The sequence below is a fragment of the Macaca mulatta genome, chromosome 9 (genome assembly GCF_049350105.2).
Source record: "Macaca mulatta isolate MMU2019108-1 chromosome 9, T2T-MMU8v2.0, whole genome shotgun sequence".
NCBI lineage: Eukaryota > Metazoa > Chordata > Mammalia > Primates > Cercopithecidae > Macaca > Macaca mulatta.
The window spans coordinates 55,761,033-55,766,697 of record NC_133414.1 but is presented as its reverse complement, the minus strand read 5'-3'; the positions used below and the strand labels follow the sequence as shown (position 1 = coordinate 55,766,697).

General features: G+C 44.7%; 1 long non-coding RNA gene across 1 annotated transcript; it reads left to right on the top strand.

Annotated features, from left to right (window-relative positions):
- The first annotated feature begins 238 nt into the window (after positions 1-238).
- LOC114669930 (uncharacterized) lies at positions 239-4,281 on the top strand. The gene is made up of 2 exons (XR_003719270.2): positions 239-540; positions 2,165-4,281. It is a non-coding gene; the product is annotated as an uncharacterized LOC114669930 (long non-coding RNA).
- The last annotated feature ends 1,384 nt before the right edge of the window (positions 4,282-5,665 follow it).

Below are 5,665 nucleotides of genomic sequence, written 5' to 3'. Positions count from 1 at the left end.
AAAAAAAAAAAAAAAAAAATACGCTCAAAAAACAAAAGGGGAGTATGGGTAAAGACCCTGCAACACTATTGGCACAAGCCTTATTTACCCCTAATTTTTAAAATTTAGATGACAAATTTCAATCAGCTGTAGAAAAGCACTTTGCTAAAACCTCTCAAGGCATAAAACCTGCAGTTTTATGGAAAGATGTGAACAGTAATAAATGGTGTGGTCCAAATGAATTATTATCATGGGGAAGAGGGTATGTTTGTGTCCACACCCCCTCAGGTCCTCTTTGGATTCCAGCATGATGCATCAAACCATACCATGGTGTAGCTAGGACCGAATCCGGTACCAGAAATAAAGGAGTTAACCCTGCAAGACCCACAGCCCCGGACAATGTGGCTTCCGCAGATGACATGAGGCCCACATGTTACCTCGGGGATGCTGAAGAGGACAACTCAGGAGGCTGAACGAATCCTGCTCTGGACGCAAACACCATTTACTCCAGATAATTTGTTTCTTGCTATGTTTTCTGTTGTACACTGCAACTCATATAAGGTATTAATCCTTTTTATGCTCTCGCTTTGTCTGTAACCTGTTCCTGCTACTACACTGTACTGGGCTCATGTCTTAGACCCAACTTTCTTTTGCCCTGTCACCTGGGCAGACACTCCCTTCCCAGCCTATAATAACGTGACTGCTTGGTTAGGAGGAATAGATTTACCCCCAGTGAGGTCCCGCAATAGTGGCACACATTGGACTAAGGTGCCAGATAACACTACATATCACTTCACTATCCTCCCACTGTATGTAAGTTATAAAGGATCTAACCCTTACTGTGTACCTGCCCAAAAACAAGTATGGCTACATCATGGTAAAGGAAATGCCTTAGCATTCTTAGCTGCAGGAAGCCTCAAGCTGGGCAATGCAATCAATACCACTTTCCCAAACATTCCGTCCTGTGCTAAAGAACAAAGCCAGGAAAGTAATGGATTCCACTTTAGCTGGGAGGTCTGTCACGGGAGACAAGCCCATAGCCTGCAGTTAGGCAATTATAACATCTTAGACTGGAGCCCCCATGGCCGATTGTAGGGCAGCCTTACTAATGTCTTCATCCATCATAGCATCAATCACAGTTTCATAGCCACGTCTCGTTCCCCTATAATTTGGGCCGATGGGGGGATGGGATATCCCAGACCTTAAGTGAAGTCCATGCCACCCCAAGGAATCTTACGGCGCCTGGGACATCTTAGCACCTCCCTTAACACCTGGCATGGGACATGTCATAATTCCAGTCACAACTATACTATAACCTTTATTCATAATCACACTGATCAGTGCCTGATTTGCTCTACCCATCCATATGTTTTCCTTATGAGAACTAACATTTCCATTACACCTCAAAACTCCACGTTTGTGACCCGGGTGCAGGGACAGTCTTGGTTTGCCTCATGTTTCACCACAATATATCTAATTTAAAAATTACTAGTGTCATGATATTAAGGAGACAATCTGAGGCATTCCTACTAGTCAATCTGACACACAGTTAGCAAGGTTCCTCTGTCTTTGCCACCTTAGAACGTACCTTGTCCCATGTCAGACACAAAAGATTCATAGTTACACGTATGGCTTTTATAGTTTCAGTCATAGTCATCCTGGCAACTGCTCGCGTTGCTGTTGCATCTATTACTGAGTCACTATAAACAGCTGCCTTTGTAGATAATCTGGCCAAAAATGTGTCTAATGAACTTCTCTTACAGCAAGGTATAGATCAAAAAATTCTTGCACGTGTGCAAGCCCACGAGGCTGCTTTAGAATATGGGGGGGGAGGTGCGACAAGATGCACTGGCATTCCGACAGCAATTAAACTCTGACTGGGAGCATAAACATATCTGTGTCACTTCTCTACCATGGAATCAATCTATACCTAGTTGGGATGAGATGAAACAACACCTCTGGGGAACCTTTCGTGACAATTTAACAGCAGACGTAAAGCAACTTAAAACAAAAATTTTAGAATCCCTTCACACCATAGGTCTACACACCCAACAAACAGCCATATGGAAGGGTATGTAAAATCATCTCTCCTGGTTAGATCCCTGCTCCTGGGGGTCACTCTTTGACTGGAACTGAATGTTGCTAATCGTACTCATGATTGTTTTATGTTATTTGCTAATTCTAGGATGCAAAGCTGGAATAAGAGCAATGACTGCCATGCCTGACAAACCTGTTGCTGCACACATCTGCGCTCTCCAATGCAAAAGACCTGATGCAGAAAATAAAAAAGTGGGGGGATATGGGGGTTCAGTCAGGCTGGTGGGAAAAATTTTAGTTATAATAGCCACAAACCTTCTTGGAAGGCCTGAGAGTTTGCATAACTTTGGTAATAAATCTGACTGAAGGCAGCCTAATCCCCTTACCTTTAGTTAAATAAATTAGAGTAGAAACAAAGGAGTGTAGGGAGTTTATCTAACTAATTTGTTTAATCACGTGGTCTTAAGACTAACCTTTGTTCTACTGAGGGTGCTTAATTGCTTTCTACTTGGGAGGTCCACAATGTCAATTACACAATGTCAAGTGTAGAAAAATTGGATGTTTCAAAAAAGAACACCGCCAGACCTCTGGGCAGAAGGGAGCTTATAGCACAATTCCCCTCTCAAAAGAAAAAACACCAGGACTTTGCCCTCATTGCAATAAAGGAAATCATTGGGCTAATCAATGCCACTCAAAATTTCATCAAAATAGCACGGGAAGCGAAAAGGGGACCTGGACCCGGGCACTTCAAACTATGAGGGCATTCCCTGTCCAGGCCACAACTGTGTTTCAGGGGTGGGTTTCCAGAGGCACATTGATTCCCTCTCCTCAGGAACACCTGGAAACGCAGGATTAGATCTCCTAGAGAAAAAATTATGTTAATTGAAAGAAACAAACTCGCTAAGATTCCCGTTGGTATTTGGGGGCCTTTGCTAACAATATACATGGGACTGATTTTGGTAAAGGCTGTCTTAACTTACAGGTCCAGGAGTTATTGATTTTTGATTGTGAAGGAGAAATTCAGGTAGTGGTAATGTCACAAGATCTTTGGGTTTTTGAACCAGGAAAGTGTATTGCTCAGTTGTTGCTTATTTCCTGTAAATTGTACTCTTCTCTAAGTAAGAAGAAGTGAGGAGGTCAGGGATTGGGGAGGTACATTTAGGAGAGAAATTTATCACAACCCATAGCATCTCATAGACCCAATTGTGCAGTGTAGATTTAAGAAAGGAAGTTTTGTGGGCTTATGGATACAGGAGCAAGAGACTGGTCTCTTGTGGTAATAGATCTTGAGGATTGTTTATGAGAAGGATAAGCCTCCATTTGCTTTTTCTGTGTCTTCTGTTAATCAGAAAGAGCCTGTCTTTCGTTATCAGTGGAAAGTTTTACCCCGTGGCAATTGGCTAAAGAGGCAGAAGCGGAGTTACAGATGCTTCAGCAATGGCATGCCTCCTGGCTACAGCCACAAAAACCTTTGCTTTTGTAGATTTACTAATGTGGGGTAGAGAGTATGCTTGTGTTTTTGCAAGAGATGAACAAACCATGTGGGTGCCCTCAAGATGTGTGCGATCATGGAAAGGGAGACTGGAGGGACCCATGGATTCCAACTACAGGCCTGGTTCTCCCAGTACAAGCCATGAGCCAGTTGAATCTGAATGCGAAAACAGAACGAGGTCTGACTGGAGTCATGCTGACACCAACCCCCATGACATGGGGGACAGATCAAGAAAACCACACAGGAAGCCGAGAAACTGCTGGAGCATCAGGTTTTTTTACCTTGTGCTGGAACTCAGAGGTACAATCGATGCTTAATGGACCCGTGCTTTCTGACTGAGCTCCTCTCTACCCTGAATACAAGAGAACCTAATAGGCAGGAGTATCTTCGCCCCTGTTCAGTATGAAGAAGTTGCAGAATATGGACATTCATCTTTCTGCAACCCTTAGGATTAAGGGTCCTCTTGTAAAAGGGAAGAGGGAAATATGTAAGAAGCATTCAAACCAGAGTGACTCCATTTTGAATAAGGGCTAAGAAAAATGAAGCTGGATCACCAACTGGCAATTAAGGGCTGCACACTCTGCAATTGCCTTGCTCAATTAATTTAAAAACAAAAAGAAGGAGATGTTGGAGGCCGCACAAATGTTTCTTATGATTAGGCATAATTGAAGCCTGTTAGTAACAATATGAACCTGTGATCAATTAAGCACCTGACCAATCATTACCTCCTCCTTCTTGCTCTTGTTACCCAATAAATACGAAGTGCTGTAAAAGCTCAGGCCGTGCCTTTGCTTAGTATAAGCAGAGAGCCCTTCTCTTCTTCTCTCTTCTTCTTCCCCATGCTAGCCTTTCCTTAATATAGTTACTTTTGTCTTTTGTTATCATTTCTACATTGGTCTTGTAATGTCGGTCTCAAACAGTAACAGTAGTAACTGCTGTAATGACAGCCTCAGGCAGTAACAGTAGTAACTGTTGTAGTGATGGTCTCAAGTAGTAGCAGTGGCAGTCGGCCACAGATCATCACCCCAAAGTGGCTGGGATTCTGATTCCAGCCAGCAAGGCCCAGGTTGGACGTGTGAGTCTGGACCTGATAGCACCCACACTGTGTCTGCAGTGCCAGAGAGGGACAGATCACAGAGTAGGTGGATGCAGAGGGAGGCACGGAGCTGGGGACTGAGCCTCGGGCATGCCAATGTGGGGTGGGAGGCGGGGAGACCAGAAAAGGGGGTTGAGGGGAGGGAGCAGGGCAGGGGTGTCCTGGGACAGGTGAGGAGGCCGAGGAGGAGGGGCTGTGGAGGAGGAGGACATAGGGGAAGGAGGGGCTTAGGAAGGCAGGGGTGAGCCCATACAGATGGGTCTTGATAGGCTACGTCGTCATAGGGAACTAAGGATTAGTTTCTAGAATTGGCTGCTGCGGGCCAGGTGTGGTAGCTTATGCCTTGTAATCCCAGCACTTCGGGAGGCCGAGGTGGGTGGATCACCTGAGGTCAAAAGTTCGAGACTCAGCCTGGCCAACATGGTGAAACCCCATCTCTACTAAAAATACAAAAATTAGCCGGGTGTAGTGGCGCATGTCTGTAGCCCCAGCTACTCAGGAGGCTGAGGCAAGAGAATGACTTGAATCTGAGAGGTGGAGGTTGCAGTGAGCCAAGATTGCACCACTACTCCAGCCTGGGTGAAAAGAGCGAAACTCCATCTCAAAAAAAAAAAAAAAAAAAAAGAATTGGCTGTTGTGCGTGCCACTGAAGCCTCACAAGACCAGTTCTGGTTGAAGAAATGATTTGGAATAGATTCAAGAGTGATGGGATGAGAGTGAGTACAGATCATGAAAGTAGATGAATTTGTGAGCATGTTTTGCTGGAAATGGGAGCAAAAAGAGGCACAAGAAAAATAGAGCCGAGAGAGTATTTTAAAGGGTATTTCTTTTTTTGTTTGTTTTTAGAGACAGGGTCTTGATCACGGCACACTGCAGCCTCCGTCTCTCGGGCTCAAGCGATCCTCCCACCTCAGCATCCCCAGTAGCTGGGACTACAGGCACACACCACCATGCCCAACTAATTTATTATTAGCAGAGATGAGGTTTCTGTATGTTACCCAGGCTGGTCTTGAACTTCTGGGTTCAAGTGATCCTCCTGCCTCAAAGGGTGTTTGCATCAC